Source organism: Chiroxiphia lanceolata, chromosome 10 (genome assembly GCF_009829145.1).
Source record: "Chiroxiphia lanceolata isolate bChiLan1 chromosome 10, bChiLan1.pri, whole genome shotgun sequence".
Lineage (NCBI taxonomy): Eukaryota > Metazoa > Chordata > Aves > Passeriformes > Pipridae > Chiroxiphia > Chiroxiphia lanceolata.
Genome location: NC_045646.1, coordinates 296,115 through 320,191, shown reverse-complemented (window position 1 = coordinate 320,191; position 24,077 = coordinate 296,115). Strand labels below are relative to the sequence as shown.

The window sequence follows — 24,077 nt, the reverse complement described above, 5'->3', positions numbered from 1 at the left end:
GCGCTCGAGGAGGGCCCCGGCAGTGCCGGCGCAGGGGACAGTCCCTGCCCAGGGGACAGTCCCTGCCCCGGGCCTGCCCGACACGCTGCTCCTGCTACAGCCCGGGGGCCCTGGCCTTGGCCACCTGGGCACGCACTGGCTCACTGCAGTGAGGAATGGGCTATTCTGACATTCAGTGCGGTCTAGCAAAGGAAAAAGGGAAATTAATCAAAGGTAAAATAGGAAAAGGATGAGGAACAAGAATGAACAAGGTGAACTGATTCACCAGCAAGCCAGAAAGGTTTCCAAAAAGCCGAGTATAAAAATTGCTGCAGCCCGTGGCCAGGTTAGCCAAGAGCCACACACTAATCCACACAATAGCCTTGGCAGCATTACACTGATAATATTTTTGCAAGGTTAAATTAGTGCTGAACAATATTCCAGTACACTGGGCACAAACATACTGATATTTTTATTAAGTGTCAAGCATGTATATATTCCTTTTTTCCTTCAAGAAAAACATTTGCCACAGTTAGTTAAAAGAAATTTTCCACGCATCTCCTATTTGTGTGTGTGTGAGCGCCAGCAGTGTGGGACCCTCCCTAGTGTCTGTGTGCCTGTGCCTGCTTTGTGAGACCTGGCCAGGGCAGACGGAGCAGGTACTGGAATGGCTGTAGGCTCCTTTTCAGTGCTGCTGTGCTACCTGACAGAGCAGGCTGTGCTGCCCACTCTCTCCATCACCTTCACCACTGCACACTTCACTAGGAGGATCCCCATACATACTTCAGTGGCAGTGAGAACCCACACTTGTGGTTCTCCTGTCTGAGGACTGCAGGTGAATTTACATATTTTGGCATTTAAAGATCATGCACTAGTCATGTGACACACACACCTCTCACACACAATCCCTCAGCCTCAGCGACTGAGGGCAGAAATGCTCCCACAGATGATAGAAGACCAAAAATGAAGCTCCTCTGGAGTGTAAGCTACAAAGCTTCAAGCTCTGACCACATGTATGTATCCTGTGAAAATGGCTTTATAATGTTCTGTTTGTTTGTTTCTGTGTTTAAATGGTCCAAAGATGGTGCTTCCCACTGATGGTAGCTGAAATCTGTGTGTCATTTAGACAGGGGTAAAAGCTGTGCACTAAACCTCTAAACACTTATGGAGTGTACACAGCTGCACATGTGCTCACACCCAGCAGTGAATGCATGGGTGTATAGAGACATATATTAATAGGTGTATATGTACATTTAAATTTTGAAAATCCCTAATGTTAACATTAAAAATACAATATTTTTTTAAAGAAAGCTGTAGGAATATTAAAGGAAGTCATTTTATTGGCATCTAGCATGCATGGGTTCAGATATCTTGGCCTTTAGTAACATTAGGTGATTAGTGTTGAAGACTAAAGCTAGCCTGAGGACACCATGTGATCCAACAGGTAGGTATCTACCCAAGTGTCAGGAGTCCAGATTGAAACTGTTTGTGGGGAAGTCAGTAGGAAAAGTTCGGGGGACTTGTCTTCTAACTTCAGTCTTACCCCTCAGTTGGTATTTATCTGCATTGTGGCCTTCTACAAGTTGTTTTTCCTTCTTTTAATTTCATCTTGTTTTCCCTCCCATCTATCACCTGCCTTATCTGCAGATACAGAGAACTACTGAGGGCTCTGCCTGCCTTTCTTTGTGTGTTGAGTACTGAGACCTGAATTTTGATCAGGCCATGTGATACTGTCTTAGCAATAGTAGCATACTGGCACAGTAATGGACAAGTGATAAGCAGTTATCAGCAAGGTCTTTTCAAATTTGAACAGAAATTTAGAGGTTACTAAACACTGGGTATTTTAAGAGTGCATCCCCTTTCAGATGTCTCTTGTACAAAATCCTGCATTAACATCTTAAATTTTAAAATAAACAGTAATATCAGAAATTCCTTTCCTTCACTGTAAACTGTACATCTTCCATTTTGTGAAACTACTGGTGCTAGACAATAAGACATTTACCCAAATTCTTCTTGTTTTTAAAACTCCTCTAAATTACCCCAAATGGTCTCAAACTGCACTGAAATGCAATGCTAATTTGAATTTCAAGTCCTTTTGAATTTCAAGCTGTAAGACAGTGACTGCAAGACCTGGAAGACAAATTCGAGGTTACAGACTGCTGGAGAGAAGAAGGGCACAGGAAAGGGCAAATGAGTTATTTGAATGTCTAAGTAGGATTTTTGCATTTAGAAAGGTCACTAACGATCCAGAGAACCACAAATAGTAACTGCAGTATTTAGCTTCAGGCTCTTCTTAAAGTCTCATGTGACAAAGAGCACAGAAATTTCCTCTCTCCTGACCATAACAGAATTATTCTTTTTTGTCTTTGCCATGTTCATTGTCTTCTGTGTGGAAAATAATGGGCACTAAATCCAAAAACTAATGAAAAAAAATTATATGACCAAAAACTGAGAATGAATGGAAACTGTTACACACAGCAAAACACATTGAAAGTGCAAGTAGAAACGAACAAATGTTATGAAATCTCATCAGTTGTTGTCAGCCTGATCCTGCCCCTTTCAAGGCAATGGCAAAACCCATCAAGTGTCAGTGGGAGCTGTGTTTTATTTCACTGAGAGATATTAAAATTTGGGATGCACATTTGTACTATCTTTAGCATTTGTCCTCTTCTTCATGATGGGCGCCTGTCTTTACCCATAGATCTTGTGCTGCACCTGGCTGTGGTGTTTGAATGGGAGCAGTTCCTCTAGTTAGGATAACGGGTCGTGCACCCCTGAAGGGTTCTGTAAATAACTGAGGGCAATGACAGCATTCTGGAGAAATGGAAAGTACTGCTTCACCAGGGTGCTCTGAGATGGTCTGTTGAGAGCCAATCCCTTCTGGGCTCTGTAAGCCCCTGTGTAGTTTTCATCTATATGATTTTACTGTCCTTATTTACCCAGTTGTTCTCAGCTTTGCTCTCTGCTGTATTTTGAACCATTTGTGATTTAGAGGCAGATGTATGAGCAAGATCTGAGCAGCAAATCCAGTTTGGGATTGTAGTATGTTCTTGATGCTGAAGAAGTATGGATTTGAAAGTCATCATAAAGCAACTACCATGTTTTGGCAGTAGAGATGAATTACTGCTGCAGGAACAACACTTTTAGGGAAGGCACAAAGAAGACCTGGGTTTGGACCATAGTTTAAAAGCCAGGGATCAATCCTGGCTTTAGGATAAATAAGTCAGGTTGGTCTGTCTTTTCTTTCTCAGTTTGAACATGAAACAGTTTGTAAACTGTTGCTATTTAGCTAAGACACCGGAATGCAGTGAAATTTAAAGACATGCAACATTTCTTCAATTTGATGTATAAATAGATTACAGCATTTTCAGCATTCCAGTCTTATGATCAAGTGGAATCCAGATCAGGTTTCATTTAACCTAGCTAAGAGAGCAATGTGAATGATTTCAGATAGCTCATGTAGAGTTCAGAAGCATATTCTCTCATATATTTCAAACCCACATTGAGTAAATACTGATATCAATAGTGGAGAAAATCCACATCTCTCATGGACTTTGTGTGTCTGAAATATTTCTGTTTGGCATGGGTGTATTTTAATGGACATTTCAGTAGTTCATTGCTGGATTTTCTGGAACCTAAGTTGCTTGTTTACTTGAATAACTCTTCTTTGAACAGTAAGTAATCACTTTACTTCATATATAAACCATTATTCAGACTTTTTACTGGCTGTATCAATTGTCTCTCAGTGTTAAAAGAATGACTAATGGCAGGGCATTTGTTTTTAATATGTTGTCTAAGCAAAAAGGGAATGTACACAAATTTCAGAGGGCTTGTTAGATACTTTAAATAACCCATGGCACAACTTGATCTATAGTTATAGATTGGTTTGCAAGACTGAGTTCTAAAGTGTAGGGCCTTATGTAATACTTGTGGCATAAGAGTAAGAGGAAGCATGGAGTGGAAAGATGGTCTGTTTTTAAGATGAGAGAGCAGTTACAGAGCAGACATTAAAGCCATTGCAACTCCATAATAATAATATTTAGGTGTCTGTTTAAATAGACTTTCCAGGGAGTCCTGATTGTTTGGAATGGTGGTGTGTGTGCTCTCTAAGTAGCTGAGACAACATCCATTTGGTTCAAGTATGTGAGATCCTCAGGTTCAAAGGTGAACCTGTACCTGTGCCCCTCACGTTTCATTTTCCACAAGTGTAGTGCCCCTTCTTCCCCTTTTACTGGCAAAGCAGAGAGCAGGGCTGGGTAATTAAAGGTGTGGGGAACTGGTACATATCCAGGTTCTGAGTAATTTTTGACAGATCTATTGCTACCACATCATGTGGGATGTGGAACAGCAATCAGCCAAAACTGGTTCCCTGGCCTTTTTTGCATGAATGTGCTACATAAAACTTACAGTCTGCGATAGCTGCAACTTTTTTACAAAAGCACAAATACAGGGTTTTTAGTAGATAGTGGATTGATGGGTTCTCTGTCTCCACATGGAACCTGTATGCAAAATATATACAAAAAATTAATACTTCTGTGGTTAATTTCTGCTTTTCTCATCTGATTGTATAGCTGCTATCAAAGCCTGTGACTGCACCTACTGAAACACTCATGCTGTCAGACACTAAAATGATGTGGTGGATATAAACCTAAATTCATAAGTCTCAGGTTTTCTGCTGCTAATTTTGTCTTAAAACTTACATAGGCAATTCTGCTGGAATCCACTGAAATAGAATTGTCAGTGAAATGGAGAGATTGCTCAGCAAAACTGAAAGTGTTGGGGGTAGACAAGCAATAGTCTTGATGGCAATTATGATGATCTGCATTTTGCATTGTTATTATTTTCTAATGGAACACTTCCATTATTAACATGATTTAAAAACCAGGCACAATTTGTTGTCCTTCATTAATGCTGAAGAAGTGATCTCAGTGTATATCCAGGTGTGCAAATTCAAACCACTTTCAGAGGTCCGTTTTGGGATCCTGAGAAAAATAGGAAAACAGAACATTCGGGGAAAGTAATATTCTGGTGCTCATCAGAGTAAACTGATGGAAGTGATACAAACTTACTTCTGGGTTAAATGAAAAACACCACAATACTTAAAAAACACTGCTAGGATTCCCATTATAATTACCGGTTTCATAGCAAGCCCCAACAGATTCTGCATGAGGAGCTTGATCAGTAGAATTGTCCTGTGGGTGTTAAATAATGTGGGAACTCTCTAGTAATGCATTGCAAAGCAGTGATATACTCAGTATTGTCATTTGGAGGAGGATTTTTTTCCTAAGTTGCGCTAGAAATAAGTCACTCTGTATGGATAAAAATGAGCTTGTAAATTCTGCAAGTTAAGGTCATAGGGGTTTTCTCTTCAGGGTCTTGTATTCCATTAAGGATCTGAAAGTCATTAAAGGCTCTTGCCATGGAGTGGTCTCCAAGAAGTGGAGATGTGATCTGTGTGGGGATGTAATGGCTCCCTCTGAAAGGAGCAGAGGGGGCTATTGGGTGTTTTTCCAGCCACAGCCCCATTCTTGCTGGTGTTCGAATGAATCTGCCAGCGCCTAAAGGGAGCTCGTTGGTGGGCTGTGCAGTGTGGGCACTGCTCTGCAGCACACGTGGCACTGGCCCCAGCAGCACACATGGCATTGGCCCCAGCAGCACACGTGGCATTGGCCCCAGCAGCACACGTGGCACTGGCCCCAGCCAGCTCGGGGTGCGAAGGACGTGCCCGACACGCTGTGTGTACAAACCATACACAGCAACAGCGCAACTGGGCTTTGGCTTTATCCCAGGAGAAACCTGGTGGCAGTGTCACTGTTAGTGGCACTGGCCTGTGGAGTGCACACCTGGTCAGCTGTGCCCCGTGTCCCAGTGCTGCAGCCCAGCAGACATCCCTGTGCCATCAGCAGAGAGGCCTGGGAGGACAGCCGGGCAGTGTCAGAGGAGGGAGCTCGGTGTGACTGCGCTGTCTCAGCACGAGGCACTGCTCAGGCAACACCGGGGCTTCCTGAGCTCCCGGGGCCAGGTTGGACTTGGGGACAATGGGGAGTCGGCCCCTTCTTGACACACCTGCCCTGCTGTTACTGCCACTCCTGCTCTTCCTTTTGTCTGTGATGCAGAAAAACCCCAGCTTCTGTCAGGTATTACCATTCCTGCAGAAGTAGTAGTGGATCTCAGAAGCTCGGTTGGAAGGTACAGGGGAGAGCTCATAACAGGCTTTCATCAGGAGTTCGATCAAAGAGCAAGCACAAAAGCATTCTCTGGTGCAGTGTTGTTGAAAAGTATCCCATAAAACCCTAGGATTTCACCTTTACACTACCAGGACTGAACCCTAAATTAGTTCTCTCTGTTTCCCCACTCATTAGCATTTACAGTTGTTCTGAAACAGATTTATATTTAAAGTGCTGGTCAGAGAAGTGGTAACTGGCTTTCTTTTGTAGCTGGTGTCACAAGACAGGAGCATGTGAGTCCATTTGACACTGGCTTTCATGATCATCAGCAAGTACATTACACAAAAGAATGGAGAAAATATTTTGTCAGAAGGAACTATCTGTTCCTCGCTCATGAGAGTCACCCCAGCAAGAAAAGCACGGAGCTCGTTAGTGTCAGACCAAGATGTTGCAGTGCACAAAGGCAGACATCTTCTTTCACTTGATTCTAACAAGCAGCTCTTTTTTCCCCTTCTGCTTGGCAAGGTTTTATTTAATCATGCAGTGAGTCTCAGGTACAGCTGTTAATTCTATATCCTATTTATATCAACGGAATTTACCTTACATTAATGGTTGGAAAAAGTAAATAGCAATGTGCTGAGAACATGGAAAACAAACAGTCTTTCTGGCTTGCCAAACCTCCATCACTGAGCATATTTTTCCTTAGTGGTTGCCATGCTGTAGTAAACAAAGTTAAGGGCTAGGCCATTTTTATTAGTAACAATTCTATACTGATGCATAACACAATAAGTTGTTGTCCTTCCTTTTCCAGAGAGGAAGTTGCTGTTTTGCTGTAGTATGACATGTAAAGCCATAAAAAGGAAACAGATTTTGGTTAGGAAAAAAATGTATTGATGCTACAAAAATGCAGTTCTGCAACATCAAAAAGTGCAGTTCTTACGTGGTTGTTTAGTTAGTGATACAATTAGAAGCACACTGTGACTTCTTTATTTGTGGATAAATTTACTGAACAGTGCAAATATCATGTGGAATTAAGACATGATGCTGTATTGCTCTCTCCTAAAAACGTATAGAGTTCAGAAATTGAAATTGTACTGGAAGGCATACATGAGATGCAGGAATCAAGCTTGAAACCCTTGTTTAAGCAGAATTCCCATCAAAATCCAGTTTTGAAATAAGTGTCAGCAAACCCTTATCAAGTTTGAGCAATGTCTGTTGCCATGAAGAAGCTGTTTCCACTCTGGGATGCATAGGTTCGTGGGTTTTCTTTCACTAAAATGCCAGTCAAGTGCAGACATTGCCAATGGTTTAACTTAAACCTGAATTGGGAACAAAGCCTGTGGAATCCTCAAGCAGTTTCTATTTGGATCTGAAGTTAGGATGGACAAACAACCAGAGCATTCAAACATTACCTGTGCAGTAACCTGTTCCAGGTCAGCACAAATTTGACCTCTATTTTTCATTTGTTTTCTTTTTCAGTTTTTATATAATATTTGAAAATAGAAAAAAATTCATCTGCTCTACTAAAGTGTTAGTCAGACAAGGTCTGATTATCGAACATCACGAGCAGTGAGGACTTCCCTCCATGGACAATCGTGTTTGTCCTGGCAGATCCTCACACTGCAGATAACTCACTCCAGCAGCACGTAGCAATGGATATTATGACTAATTCAGTCAGAACTGTAAGCAGTTTTATTGTGGTCTCTCCAGTACAGGAGGTTTTGGCATTTATTCAGTATTAAGTCATACACAATTTTTAGATGGTGCAGTCATACAAAGAGAAGATCAGTTGAAGAAAAAAAGAAAAGGTTTTTTTTCTGGTTTTCCTGGTCTTTCAGCTTTAGCCCTGTTGGTTGCATTATGGTGCCTGTACAAAAACCACTTACTTTCTCACCTTTTCCCCTCAGCAAGGCACTCAGAAGATTACAGATCTTACTGTGAATCGAGCACTGTCTAGGTTGAAGATCCCACGGGTTTTTAAAGTTTCAGGACATTTCTCCACCTAATTATCTCAGAGTTGATTTTTTCCTTCCCGCATGGTGCCAGTAACAAAAGGCAGAGCTGATAGGTGAGATCAGGATTGTCCTGTTCCCAGCTGGCACAGTGTTGTACAGGGGATCCAACACAATTCTGGAAGGTCTGCAGAGGTCCCCCAGGTCTCAGACTCTGGGATGTTTGTCTGTCAGTTGTTAGCGATGCTGATTGAATGCTGGCATGTGTGAACCAGTGCAGAACCAGATGGGCACTAGATGTGAGCTGGGAGTGGACGTTTGCTGAAGGAAAGGATGCAGACTCTGAGAAAATGTCACTGTCCGAGGGGGTGGCCCTTGTGCTGTGCCAGCAGTGCCAGGGGATGGTGGCTCCTGCTCTCCTCTACCTGGCTGAGGGGGACTATGGCAACAGCTCCCTGCAAGGAGACACACAGGACCTAGTTCATGGTCTGATGGTGACACTGTGTCTGTGCTCTGATGGTGACACTGTGTCTGTGCTCTGATGGTGACACTGTGTCTCAGTGAGTTGGAGGTGGCACTTGTGGTGAGTCTGCCCAGTCACAGCCTGCTCCAGTTGGCAGGGGATCACATCAGTGAGGTCTTTGGGAGGACACTTAGGTCAGAACAAGCTGGAGGAGGAGAGATGATGTGGAGGTATGGTGCTGAAACACAGAACAATGCAGTGGAATTGTAGTTTTATTCTATGTAGACCAATATCATGGTTAACCCATGTAAATATATCCATGTTTACTCATGTGGTAGAAGACTTTTATAGTGGTAAGTAAATACTTAGTAGGAAATATTGATCAGAATCTCATTCATAGCAGTGTCACTGCAGGCCTTAACACTTGGGTGGACTCAGGGTTCTTCAGGAGGACAATGAGGGAATGGAGAGGTTGACCTGTGAGGGGAACTACATGGTGAAAGAGTGCACTGCGAGAGCTCTTTCCTGCAGCTGCTGAAGCCCTCTTTTCTCTCATAACAAAATTTCTTTAAAAAAAAGACCTGTGAAAGGTGAAGAAGATTTAATGCCTAGTCCTTCAGTGCCTGGGTCTGTTGAAGCATGGGGAATGGCCATAAGGAGTGGGTTTAGTGTTCTTGTGCAGTGGGTTACAAATGGCATCAGGAATGAGGAAATCTGTCTAATCCTTGTATGTACACTAATGAATTCAATGGCATCAAGCGAGTTTCTTCATCTCATTACATCACCATTACTCCATTTTTGAAATCAGGTTGATGACTGTCCAGCATTGTTCATTGTTTGAGATCTGCAGTTACAGAACAGCAGCAGCATAGGCAGGGTCAGGATGACAGACACAGTTTCGGGATCCTGGGCTATGGCAGGAGCTGTGTGCTGTGCAGGGGTTTCCAATACCCCACAGCAGGTGCCAAGTGAGCTCTGTAGATTATGAAATAACTAATACTCCAAATTAAAAACTGTGAAAAGATTTATCAAGTTCACCACAAAACCTCTCTCAAGACTTCCTTAATTTCTTGTTTGGGGAACATTTTAAAATCATCACCATCATCATTATTTATATGTTGTTAATTCCCAGAGCCCTATTCAAATTTTATGCATCGAAAAGAATAATTGTGTTATCCAAGTAGGCCTTCAGAAATGGACTTCTTTGTTACTCAATAGCTGAAATAATTTGTGGGTGTTTGGGTCGATACAAAAAACTGGTTATCATGTATTCAGCACTGTCTTGTCTAGGTACTGCGTAACAATGAGCAAAGATGTGCAAGATGGATATTGCCAAGTAAATAGCATTTAAAAGTATGCTTTACCTATACCAATTCTGAGCAATTCCATCCTTAACAGAAACCTCTGTATGATACACCATTTGTTTCCTTGACCTGGGACATGCCTTTATAACCATAACTGTGTTTTGCACACAAATGTATGCCTCTAAAATTGTCTGATTCTGTCTGACAAACATATGAAACCTTTCAGAATGATATATTATTTATTTATACCTTGGACCAGACTAAATTCATAAGCCTTAGGGGTATAAGCTGTAGCTTTCATCCAAAGCTTAGCTTTATTTTCAATTCTGTTGACGAATTTACTGTAGTGATTTCAAAGTCATAGGGCATATTAGCTGGGTGGCTAAAATTTCTACAGAAAGGAGATTGTGTATTTACAAGGATAACAGTAATATTCAGAATGACATCAGTAAGGGTTATAAGAATAATTAAAAGAGTTGAGTTTAAGGATTAATACATGACCACGTAGAATAACAAGTGAGGAGAGGGAAAATGCGTTTCCTCTGTTATGCTGTCCTCTCCCTCACTGACCGTCAGGGCTGGATGCCAGGTCAGATCCATCACTTTAAACCAAAAGACCTCTTCTGCTCCCCAGCTGGGCAGACACCAAGTGAGGCTGGGCACTAAGATCTTGCAGTCCCTCACAAGTATGCTCTGGTTTCACTAGGGAGCATTTACGTGTTTTTGGCGGTACATGCTGTGAGCTTGGCTGCTTCGTGCTGTGGGAAGAACAGTGTGCTTGTTCTCCTCTGCATTCTCACCTGGAGATTGCTCGCTGCTATTTGTTCCTTCCAGTTTGTTCTCCCAGGCAGTGCAGACAAGCCCTCAGCCCCATCCTCCCAGAGCAGGAACGACGTGTCGTCACACCTTGTGGTGACTTTGTAATGTGGAGAAACTGGCATGGGGATAAGATCACGCTTGTTCTGTTCTCTGACCTTAAGGAATGTAAACCCACTGACCTCATATATCTGCAGACGTTGCCAGATGCTCTTACTCACCCCACTGTGTAATTCAGCATTACACTTATCCCTCACACTGCATCATGCTGTACAGACACTAACAGCAAGTGCTCTTACGAGATGCCACCATTCCATGAAGAATAAAAGCAAACTCCTCAGGTAGGCTGACCCTGATATGAGAGAGTCCCTCATTCCCTGGGCAGGCCCATGAGAAGAGACCTGGCCACTGCATTAGTTTCTGCTCAGACAATAAAGTGTGATGGGCAACAGAGTCTCTAGAGCCCACCACCCGAATCCAGGTGAGCTGTGGGAAAAACCTCTTGACCGTCAGAGACACCAGTTACCTGCCTCCATAGCTGCCTCCCTGCAGGCCTGAGAGCCCACGTGGAAAGTGCCACATTATTTTCCTTTGGAATGTATTCATTACTGTTGTGACTTCCACATGGAAATCTGCAGTCAACAGCCTCACAAGTGTGCAAACTGCATGTGCTCTCACTTGAAACTGGCCTTCTCCATGCTCTGGTGCAGTTTAGGTTGGCCCCAGAAGCAAAACTGTGACAGCCCAGTCGAACAGGGACCTGAAGAAGGTGGCACAGCCCTCTATTCTGTTTGGGCAGGGAAGGGTTTTCTGAAGAGGATTCACCTCTGAGCAATGCATGGAAGGAACAGATTGTCCGTACAAAATAACTGCAGTTACCTCCTAGGACAGTGAAAAGTTGGCACTAAACTCTAATCATATATCTTCCTTATCTCCTATAAAAAGGGGCTGGGGCAGCACACCTCTGTGTCCTTAGGGGATATGTCTGTGCTGGGCTATACACTACCTGGCTTTACTTTGATTTCAGAAGCTGTAGCAATATGGCTCCTGATTCACATCTGTGTTAGGCTGTAGTAGTGAGAAGAAACAAACAACTGTTCTCGTGTTTGATATTTTAAGTGCTTTTTAGCAATGTTGGATATCCAGACAAACTAACATTACTTTGAAAGCTACTGTGGAAAATCACCAATGATAATATTGCCAGAGACAATTATAAACATGTAAAACAAACAAAACTGGTGCTTTCTAAATATGCCTGTAAGGGTTGATCACTGCCTCTGCATCACATACATTCCAAAGGGTTCGTGGATGTGCTACAAAGAGTGAATTTGTAAATACATCAAAACTAAGAAACAGATCATAGTTACATGCAAAACTAACAGTTCTCCTTTAAGAATGAGGGCTGTATGTCCCCAAGAGCAGTTACCAGCTTCAGTGAGGATACTTGTGAGAGCAGAGGGACATGAAGTCAAGTCCAATTTTTGTTTGCTTGTTCTAGCATAGAACCTGCTTATAAAAGTGAGAAAAAAGGCTCTTTATTCCTGCAAAACTTGTGGCATTATCCCCTGTCCTGAGGGTGGGGAGTCAATGCCAGAACCTGTGCACAGCTGCTGTCGAGGAGTCAGCATAAACCCTGGCACTGCTCATTGCAAAACCAAGTTACCCCCCCCAACACCCTTCCTCCAAAATGCAAAGGATTATTGCTGCAGGAATAAGTGCCCTTTCTTAGAAAGAAAGGAATAGAACTTAGGGGGGAAATTGGAAGCTTTGGTCATGTTCCTGCTGCAGCTGCTTGAAATGCATAAGACTGAATTATCTTGGGAGCATGACAAAGGTCTGACAAAACCTGGCAGTTTTAATTAATGGCCTCTATTCAGCTGTCAGAATCCAGTGGTTCTGCTGACAAGATAGAGCAATGACAGATCAGTCTCCATTGACATTCTGTGTAGATGCCTTTAAGGTAGTAAAATATACGTTTAAAAACATATACTTAGTCATGTGCATAAATTTTGAAGTCTTTCACAGGTGCCCAAATTTGTATCTCAATTACAGATTTCCTTGAGCTAGACATACAATTTAAATCCCTAAAACAAGTCAAACCTGACACACAAATGATTAATTATTGAACAAAAAGACATCATCATGACCATCTGTGGATAAAAAGAAGGGAGGAGTTTTACCATTGCAAATACAAAATTCACATTTGTAACATCTAATGCATGTTTCGGTTTTTTTTTTTAATTAGCCAGAAGAATAATGGATTTTGGAATCACTAAAATGGCTTAACATGGCTTTGTGTGCTGTTGTTCTGTTTTGCAGTGACAGAGACTTCCACAGGAGAAAAATGTGGAATCCCAGACTAAAATCTCCCACAATCTCCCATTGGAGAGGTAATGTCTTCAGCCTCACATGGAGCCAGGCCTGGCCTGGCTGGGAATGCCCCTGGAATGCAGCTGGCAGTGAGAGCCAGCTGGCCCCTTTCGTGCAGGTGCCAACAGGGATTGCTGACGGGGCTTTCTGGGAGGGAGCTCAGCTGCTCACAGCTCCCTTTGGTAAGAAACCACAGTGTTTCCTGTGAGCCACATGCCTGGTATGTACAGGGGAGTGATTGTGTCTGACCAGACTAAACCCCACAGTGTTATCATTGTCTCAGGGTTCGCAGGTGAGTTACCTTGGGCATGATCCTGTCTGTGGTGCACCTGAGAGCAGGAGTGACGAGCTCTCAGTGGCCCCACGGTGCCCTTAGTGCAGCTGCCTTCTTGCTTTGGAGGAGGTTCTTGTTCAGAGAAGGTCCCCTGAAAGATCTCTTCTTTATAGGAGAAAAGGAAAGGTCACCTCAGGCCACCCTGAGAATCCCTCATTTCAGGAGAGGCCTTAGAGCCTTTGGGAAACAGCCTTCACCTGTCTTCTGCAGGCTGCGGAGGAAAGTCCAGGAGTGTCCCTGAGGGTGTGTGCAGAGATGTGTACTAACCCTGCTTGTGGGTAAACACAGCAGAGAGCACTTCCAGCTTGCAGGAGGTCAGGGCAGCACGGCAGGCTGAGGGCACGGAGCTGCAGCAAGGTCTGGGCTCCATGGCTGGCACAGGGACCAGCACCACGCGTGACCTGCACCACAGCTGAGCGTGGAGCCAGTGGCAGGCACGCTCCTGGCAGCAAAGGGAAAGCAAAAAAGTGAACAGTGACAGAAAGAGGCCTTCAGGTTGGTGCTTCAGTCTCCATATCACCCTTGAGAGTGAATTCATAATTCATACGCCCTCAGCCGACCCATTTTTGAGATCCGCAGAGCAAATCAGGTTTCCCTGCACAGGCACCTGCCCTGTATGAACACCTCTGGTGCGGCTGTTGGAAGATTTGAGAGGCTCTGAGCCTGTGGCAAAAAATAGGTGGGTCTGGTTTCCATCGTCATCATGTTCAGTAGTACACATGCCATGATGATGAAGCATTGTAAATCATGAGTCTGCTCACATTCACTGATAAACCAGTCATGCAAAAGGCTCTTTGGAGTAGGAATTCAGCAAAAGGCATTTCACATCTGTCAGAAATAATTCAAGGGTGTGGAGTGACTCATTGGGAACTGCTTGAATAATCAAGACTTCATTTTCAGCAAGACAAAGCCATGAACTCGTCTGGCACATCAGTGGGAAACATGTTCCCTTTGTTAAAGCCTATGTTCCAGGGACAGATGCTAGCAAAAATACCAGAAGGAGGGATTTCTGTGATGGCTACAGAATGACCACTTTTAAAGTGCAGGTTTGTGTATGACAGGATACATGGGTGTAAGACTGCAGAGCTCAGAGTAGGAAATAAAACTGAGACGGTAGGAAAGCCTTGTGCTGGTGTGTGGTCAGAGTTTCTGCTGCTGTCAGGAGCAATATCTCAAGATGTGTCAGTCTCCTAAATCAAAGCAGTATTGCAGGGAGCCAGCAAAAAGAATCCACAGCCTCAAATCAGATGTGGGTTGGGATCAGTTCCAGGGAAAAGTCCTTTCCCACCACCAGGCCATCCTTCCCTTGGGAAGGCACATCTTCATTCTGACAACAGTGGGATCTCTGCCTAAACAGCCTCTGACTCCTGTGTGTTTCCATCTCTCTTCCTGGGCAGGTCTCCTAAATGAAGCTCTTTTGCACAGCACCTGAAGTGAAGCTCTTGGCAAAGGCTTATTTACCACAATCAAGTTCCCTATCTGTGCACCAACCTGCATGTGCAGAAAGGGGATTGGAGGAAACTGAAGGTAATTGTGAGACATTTTTCCACCCAGAGCCTGGGAAGACCTCCTCTACTATACAAATCCACAAACTCTTCTCAAGATATCACTTCCTAGATTTTTTTTCCAGGCCACAAAACCATTTGAATTATTATCAGGTAACATGTTAGGTAAACAGCTCGTAAGTTTAGTTAATGGACAGTGTTATTTGAGAAGCAGATGATGCCAGCTTCAGAGTCCAGGCACCCCCCAGGTTCAGATGCCGGGACCCTCAGCTTGTTCTGTCAGAGCTCCCAGGTACTGCAGCCCTGCAGACAGAGCTGTCTCTGTCCCAGCAGGTCTGACAGTCAGAAATACTAGCAGCACTCAGAGATTGGAGAGCTGGCAAATGTGAGACATGGCAGGAAAAGCTTTATATACTGAGCAGAGGCTGGGAAAAACCTTTTGAGCTCTGGTCACAGGTCAGAGAACAGATGAAAGTGCAACAAGTGATGGACACCACTGGAGTTCTGTGTGTACTGAGGTCCAGAGGTTGTCACTACAGATCTGGTATTTCCAGCAGTTTTTTTCTTTATGCAAGTTGTAAAATATTTCCCAAAAGTACTGGTTAGGTGACAGAATAATCTGCTCTGAATCTGTTCTTGCAAGGACAGGGCTAGATCCATCATGACCACAACTTGCCAGCACTTCATACAACAATTGTGATCCCGTGTGAATCAGACAGTGACCGTGAGCTCCAAGAGCAGAGTCCATGAAGAAGGCATGTCTTGGAGCAGGGTGAGGAATGCAGAGGCGTGTGCTGCAAGGTGTGGCAGGTATGTGTGAGCTGTTAATGACTGTGCTGAAGAAATCTTGGTGATGCAGAGGTGAAGGAGTCCAAGAGCTGGAGGAGTCCACAACCCATGCTGTGGGATCAGCTGAAGGACTGATCTGCAGCCACAGCAGCTGGTGCAGGTTCCTGGCATGAAAATGCTGCTCAGCAGCAGCAATTCTGAATCTAACATGCTAGCAGCAGATATGGGCCTCCTTCGGTATTATCTTAATTTTCAAATACCTTATAATGCTTTGCACAGCCATTTTGTCTTTCATTTGAGATGTCACTGGACAGGGCACTCACAGCTACTACCACCATTCTCTGAACCAGCCTCTCTGAAGGGGACCCCCTCAGCTTACAAGTGAGGAAAGGCAGCAAAATTAGGGCTTTAATGGATGAAACTCTGGATGGGATATGGATGAAACTGAGAAATTTAATAGATGAAAAGTAGCAAAACCACTGACTAGCATTTGTAAAACTGAAATACAAAAAGCGTAAGTTCTGCGACTTGAAAAGTACAGAGTCTGTCCAGTTGTAAGTCAAAGCTGTGGCAAGATCTGACCCTGCCTGCTCAGCCCTGAGACTGAGCTGCCAGGCTCTCTTTCCCTATGTTATGGGCTTCAGCTGTGGCACACCAAAAGGGACCTGCACCTTCCAGGCATGAACCCTGCTCTGCCCACCCACATGGCCTCACTGCAAAGAGTGGCTCTGAATTATGGGTGGGCAACACTGCACCAAAATTGCTCCCCCCCAGAAAGTTTGGTGCCATTCACCCTATTTATTCCATGGGCTTCTGCAGCCCCCTCGAGGTGCCAGGCACTGGGGAGGCCTGTACCATGCTCCTGAGAGCAGTCAGTGCTTCACCCCTGGAACAAGGCGCTCCTTGCCAGGGAAGTGACCTGTGGGCACAAGTGACCTTTCCTAACAGCTGGCTGTTGTCCCACCCAGGCTTCACCTACATGTCCAGCAGCCAAAGGAGGGACAGGGATCAGGCAGTTAGCAGGTGACAGTGTGATCCTGGCCCCGTGTCTGACCAGCACTATGTGACCAGGCATGCCACCAAGAAAGGAATTCCATCTCATCTAGATCTTTGAGATTTTTCCATCCTAAACACTTGGCTAGGTCATTGTGTGGATTTTTTTCTTTTTCTGTGTGATAACTGAAGATGTTTACTACCAGGCAGGAGTTTTGATTTCTTAGGAGTGGCAGCCAGCCTCAGCTCCTGGGAGCAGACAGCTTTAATGGCTGCCCTGGGCATCTGCTGACCCTGGATCTTATTCTTTCAGGTGTCCTGTTGCTAACTCACGTCTGCTGGTGCAGAGGGATTGAATATATGGTGCCAACAGCCTCTGGGGGGGGGGGTTATCTCCTCCCCACGTCCCCCCAGCAGTATCAAGGTTCACTGTAAGTGTCTGCCCTTCCCTGCCCAGAGTGGTGGGAAATGGACACATCAGGGAAGCCTGGGTTTCAGGCTGTGCTCTGTTCTGGGGCCATGCAACAAGGGGTCTTTACTGGAAATGGAAGGTATGTGCCCAATGTCATAATTGCCATTACAAAACAAAGAGCTGCTCTGGGACAGTCATTTGTGCTGATGAAAGCTAGGAAATGCCATCCTGTCCATCTCTGAATCACATCCTTCAGCAGATGTGCATGGGGCAATGCAAGGGAGGTTCTTAGTACTATGTATGTCAGTAATGACATTTCCTGGGAATAAGTGAGGGGTCTGGGAGCTCAAGGTATTTGTCTCCTAAGTTCTTTTGTTCGCATGGGTTGGTCCTTGGCAAGCTGCTGTACCACACCAGGAAGAGAGCACTCAGTCATTCCTGAGCAGGAGTTTTGCATATCCCGACCCACAGGGAGCAAGGATATCATCACAGCATTGTCTGCTGTGTCCCAGCTTTTCTGAGCTGAATGTGTGACACACAGATGTGTGTCAGCTGAGGAGAGGGATGCTGACCTTGCATTGGCCAGTGCTGTAACACCAGAATTGAACTCTAAATGTGTGCACTTGGTGGTATTCTTTTGGTGAGAGCTTGTACATCTTCTGCTACTTACTTCTTCAGGCTGGCTCACGTTTAAATCTGATTGTTGCAAAAGAACAAGTCTACTCAGCCAAAACAGTTATGGGAGGGAGAGAGGAATCAGTTTCAGAACTATGAATCGCTTGAACCTCAAAAATTCCTGAATGAGGAAGATGGGGCTCAAAGATAATATAAAAAATGTGTTCAGTACTGGAAACAACCCAAGTTCTGTGTCTCCTAAGTGGGTGTCTGACCACAAGACTTCCCATCTTCATCTAACTCAAGATGCTTGCTCATCATTCTTGTAAAATATGCTGCTCTCATCTCTTTTGTTCACACAACAGAGAAACTTAACTTTGTGATGTGGGAAGGAAGCAAAACAACAATTCCATATATTCCAGTGAAGTCCTAAGTGAACTTAGCGTTGCAGCTAATGTTCTAGAATAACAATTTCTTGGTGGAATCTAGCATAGACAGTGATTACAAAATCACCTGCTTTGGTGAAGAAAGGAATTATACTGCCTGGTTTAAAATTGGCTTCTTGGCCTGACTAAACAGCTTTATCCACCAAAGAGATCACAAAGATTTTTATCACAGGGGATTAAGGCATTGATTTACATCTGACAGCAAATTAAACTGAGATGAGTGATGCTGTAACCATTTTGTTTCCTGTCTTGGCTCTCTGGGACTTGGCTAACCCCGGAGGGGAAATGCTGAACTCAGCAGAGCTGCCAGCCCGGCGCAGTGACCATCACTGGCACTGCCCATCACTGGCACCGACCATCACTGGCACCGACCATCACTGGCACTGCCCATCACTGGCACCGACCATCACTGGCACTGCCCATCACTGGCACTGCCCATCACTGGCACTGCCCATCACTGGCACCGACCATCACTGGCACTGCCCATCACTGGCACTGCCCATCACTGGCACTGCCCATCACTGGCACCGACCATCACTGGCACTGCCCATCACTGGCACCGACCATCACTGGCACTGCCCATCACTGGCACTGCCCAGTGTGCTGCAGGAGTCAGAGCTGACTGTGAGGCAACGTGCCAGCCCCGAGCAAAGTAGAGGGCAGGGCAGTGCAACAGCAAATTGTCTTTAATGTCTGGAACTGAACAGCTATATATGATGCCGTGTGGGCTGTTACATCACATGCCCAGGGGCAGCTGTTCAGACATTGCTCTGTGTCCCACCCGTCTGCTCTTGCTTTGGGCCAGCAGCTGCAAGGCAGGGATATGGAAGGCAGGCTGTGGTCACCAGAGCTGTGGGCGTGCAGTTCAGTCCACCCCTGCACACAACTCATCACACAAGTGCACTGTGACAAATTTCTTGAGGCACTGAACACCATCCCTCATGAGTGGCTGGGAACAGCCCGGCCTCTGCCTGCACCTCTTCAGCACAGGGACTGCCAGCAGCAGTCCTGTATCCCAGTTACTGGCTGCACACTTCTTACAGAGAAGCCTAGGAAGAAAGAAAAGACTGATCTCCAGTAGGGACCCAGTGAAGATCAGACAGCAAAAAATGTCTCTGGGTTGGATTCAGACTGTGCACGAAGAGGGAAGAAGCATGCTAGAGAGATCCAGCTCTTTCCCACCTCTACAGTTGCTCCCCCAGGACCCACTCTGTAAGTACACAGCCATTGAAACATATCCAGTCTCCAGGCCTTCTGTCTGCAGGAATGTAGCTGGAACTGTATTGCTATTAAGAGCATGACAAATCTCTGACCCACAGCTGGAGATTCTGGGGCCCTTCCACCCTGGCTGTTTTTTTTTTAATTTCGCTTGCTGCACCTCTCTGATAATTGTTGCTCCTTTCTGAAAGTCTGGATGAGTGTTCCAAAACACGTCTGTGAGAGAGGGACGTGCTGTTTGTTGTGGATATTTAGAGCCACTGCTCTGAGGGATCCTGGATGCTCATGGTTTGATAGCCTGTGTAAATAGGCACGAGACAGATCCGTGCCATGTGCTACCTTTGACTAGCTCTGGTCTCGGGAACAGCATCAGGACAGTCCTGCTGATCAGTGTCCTTGTTTGGGCACTGACTGCCTGAGCACGAAGGGCTCCTGCCTGCACCTTCACAGGTGTCACTGTTCAGGTGTGCTGTGTCCCTCAGCTCTGTCCAACACATCGGTCTCAGCTGTGACAGTCCCCTGGGACTGTCCTCCCCGTACACAGGGCTCTGTCCAGTGCCTCTGGGGAGTGCAAGGGAAATAGCAGACATTTTGATTTATATTTGTTTACATATCGTACTGGAAATTTGCTGATTGGCATTCAGGCATGAAATGCAGTGATTGTTTGGAAAGTGTCAGGAGAACCCTCACATTTTGGAGCGAGTCATCTCTCTTGGGTTCGTCTAGCAAAGAGGAAATGTGGTTCAATGGAATTTTTCTCCCTATAGCCTGAGGTGATGCTGGTTTTCCTTCAATCTGTAAGCAGCAACTAAAAAGCCTCTGAAAGCCTCTGAGCCACGAGTGGCACCTGTGTGACACAGACCAGCACAGCTCCTCAAGCCCCTGGAACCAGCCTGGTCTGCTGCCATAGCCCATGGCAGGGGCTGCCACGACTGAACACTCCAACAAACCCTGACTGTCCAGAGGACTTGTGACAATTTCTCTGGTACATGTTACTCATCTCTCTAAAACTGGCCTCTATTCTCATTCCCACCTTATTATTATTTGAATGGATATAATGTTTTTCCCTTCCATCTGTATTTTTTTTTAAGTTATCCTAATTGTAATTCCATAATCCCCCTACAACAATTCTGTGAAATCTCCTTTAAAATCTCTCTAAAAATTTGCTACCAAAAGGTTTGCCTATGGTGCCTGGAGGTGTTGCTTATGGCAGTACAAGCATTGACAGCAATCCTCCTCCAGAGAGCCTTTTCCTTGGAAAATGCCCTTAACCTCACTGTGCTGTGACAGCTCCTAGAGTTGCCACCCAGATATGCTCCCCATCACTCTACTGCTCCCAGAGTGAGCCAAAATCCAGACACCACCACCATGATACTGAGGGAACAATGCAGTGAAACACTGAGGTGGGTTAGGAGGACCTTTGGCATGGAGACATCCTGCAGGAGCTGGCACCTACTGGGGCAGGGGGTTCTAGAGACCCGGGGTGATGGCAGCTGGTGCCACCCAGAACGGGTGGGAGCTGTGCACAGGTGAGCCTGTCCTGAACAGGGCAGTGCCAGGAGTCCCTCACCTGCCCAGAGGAGCTGCCGTGGAGGTGGCACCTCCCCGTCAGCATCTCCTTCACTACCAGCAGGACTAGGTGCCCTCAGTGCTCACCTCCTCCTGTGGCCAGGAACGAGGAGTGCTGAAAGCAATCAGTGATCAAAAGAGAACGAAGAGAAAGAAACATGACTGACCACCATGTATATTAAGGAATTTTTTTCTTGCTGTTCAGAGAACCACCAGGTTAATACAGAAAGGCACAGACATTATTTCTGACCCATTTCCATGTCATAAGATATAATAATTCTGTGCAGTTAAGTCCCGCTGAAGCCAGACTGGTCACTGAGGCAGCTGGGTGCTCGCTGCAGCAGGAGGAGGAGGCCAGTGGAGGAGGGAGGGCTTGGGGCCCATCACCAGGCCTGGCCTTATCTCAGCTGTCACTGTGAACTCTTCAACCCTCACGCTGAAGGGCTGAATATGTTCAACAGTTTCACGTTTGTCCTCTCTGTCATGGACTGTCTCCTTCAAAAACTGACTGCACAGGGCCACAGCCAAGCTGGAACCCCACTGTCCCCCAGGAGGGCAGCAGGTGCTCTTCATCCCTGGGGAGCTCTGGGTGGGCAGCGGGTGCCCTCCATCCCCTGGAGCTCTGGGCCAGCTGCAGGGCAGTGCTGACACAGGCTGGATTGGCCACAGGACTCAGCAGACACTGAGCATGTTTGCCAAAGGATTAAGCAAGGTAAGCCTCTGGGTTTCTCCAACCCCTGTTTAGGGGGCCCGGTCCCTTCACCCTTCTCTGTCCATGGGTTATTTAAAGGCTATATTTTTTAAGGCCCTGGTCCCCCAGGAGCACACCATGGGCTGGCTGACCATGCTGTGGTCACCACGGTGCCAGGGTGCCCGACCCACGCTCCCCCCAGAGCCCCCTGTGATGCTGCTTTGGGCAGCGTGCACGGGGCAGGCGAGGCCGTGCTGGCGTCTGGTGTCTGCTCAGCTTTACTGAGCTATTTAAACTTAGCAAAGTGGCTTTTTTTAGGTCCATATGCATAGATCAGGTGGTCACCTGTGGCAATATGTTCATTCACAGATCCTAGCTGCTTTCAGGGACTGGCCTGAAAGCCAGTCTCTAAACATAATTAGGGCTATTTAAATAGCTGCTCACAATTACCTCTCGGTAATGCCATGAACTCCCTCATTGAGCAATAACTCCAGGCAACACAAGGGTGAAAAGCCACAGGGACCTTGCAGCTGAATGCCTCAAAGATTTGTATGATCCTGCTGTAAATGGATGTTTACTTTCAAAGAGCTGCCACCACCTCTACTGTGCCATTATGTCAGTTTTCAGAGCAGCAGCTTTACCAGGCACTGTAAAGCTGCAACGGACAGTTGTTCCCACCCGTCAGCCTCCCTTGTCCTTGCCCACAGTAATTAGGCTGGAGGCAGATGTAGCAAAGCCTGACTCAGGGATGGATGTGAATAGAAGTTCTTCAGCTTTTGTCCTTCTGCCCACCCTAAATAATTTAATTTCTGGGATTCCATCACACTGAATGTGTCTGTGAGAGCGTCAGTGAGCAGAGCCCGGCCCCAGGCCCGGCCCCAGTGGGTGCTGAGCTATCGGGTCATCTGGAACACAGGTCTCATTTTCAGCACAGTGCAATTTTCTCCCCAGCAGTGATATTATCTTTGCCCTCGGCTCCTGGCACGCAGCGGCTCACACGCACCATTAGCAGGTGGCAGAAGACATACACAGAATTTGCTCTCAGAACATTTCTTCCATTCTTCCTCCCAGACTGATGAAGTGCAAGTTAAAGCTAAAGGCATGTACTGACTACAGCCCATTCCCAAACAGGGCCACGGAGAGTTAAACATGGGCTCTGGGAGAAAACTCTCAAATCTTCAGTCTCTCTGCCACAGTTTAGTTCCTCAGCACACGGCCCTGGAAGGTGGGGAGTGCAATTCTGCGCGGTCGCACTCCCGGTGCCTCGTGCCAGCTCCTCTGGGATCAGCTGGCAACAAGCAGCAGGGAGGCAGAGACGTCGGTGCAGCCTCTGCAGGGAGCTGAGGTGCCCATCCATGGCCCCAGCAAGCTGCTGGCAACTTGGCAGAGCTCTGGGTATTGGTGTAGACCAAGATGAACACAGGAATTTACTACTGAAGCCAGACAGCTGTGTGCACCTGGGCACACCTGCCACTGGAAAACTGCACAGTAGAGGCACTTTTGTGCCAACCATGGAATTAATTTCCTTAGAAAAATATTTTGCCTGAAGCCCACTAAAGAATGCAGCCCCAGATAACTCACTTGCTTTGGCCCAGGGTTGAGCTGAAGCTCCGCAGCAAGGGCACAGCCAGCCCCTGGCGTGAGCACTGCTGGCTGCACAGGCAAGGGATGTCCTGTGCCTGGCAACACAGGGCAGAGGGAAAGAAAAGGCACTGGGACAAATGGGGTTTGTTACAGTTTTGTTGTATGGGGGGAAAAAAGAATTTGTCATTTGTCTAAGAAAGCGAACTGTGTTGGATGCTACATTTCCTACCTAACTCCATGGAACAGCTTCTGTTGAGTGCTGTCAACCCCTCAGAGCTCTCCTATGTTTCTTTTGAAATTCAAAGTCAAAAGAAACTCAGCTACTTTGAGTTGGCTGTATCTGTTTGCCCTTTCCTTCCCTTGAAGCAAACACAATCAGTAAAATTCCCTGGCATAATTCTCTCCTTCCCGAAGTTCTTTCCTCCATTGCCCTCCTCCATATAATCAGACCCTTTTTCACACATGGGTGAACCTAGAAAACCATTTAGAGTGGGAACCATGTGAACCACTTCAGTGAACATCAGGTAATTGTGTCTTAGAGGCCTTTAGGAAGGTCAAATATTTCTGTGTAATTTTTCCAGCTACTTTCTCCATGAACTGAAGCCCACTGGCTCTGGGCAAAGAATAAGGTGGTTTTGTACAAGCCTCCAACTCCCTGGCCCCATGGATCACCCGCCCCAAATCTCTGCATGATTCCTTTGATGTTTTCTTTCCAAGACACCCATCTCCACGTCACCTGCTTGTGCAAGGTTTGTATTGCTCACCCTTGGCCTGGGAATGGCTGAGGTTTCCAAAATATGCACTTTTCCAAAAAAAACCCCTGACTTTTCACTTGCATCAGGATATGAAAAACAACTTGAAAATCATGAG

The 24,077-nt window shown here is 45.8% G+C and overlaps 1 long non-coding RNA gene across 1 annotated transcript; it reads left to right on the top strand.

The window, feature by feature from the left end:
- Positions 1-598: 598 nt before the first annotated feature.
- On the top strand, positions 599-18,491 carry LOC116791494. Its single transcript, XR_004358763.1, has 3 exons — positions 599-992; positions 13,001-13,233; positions 14,783-18,491. It is a non-coding gene; the product is annotated as an uncharacterized LOC116791494 (long non-coding RNA).
- Positions 18,492-24,077: the final 5,586 nt, after the last annotated feature.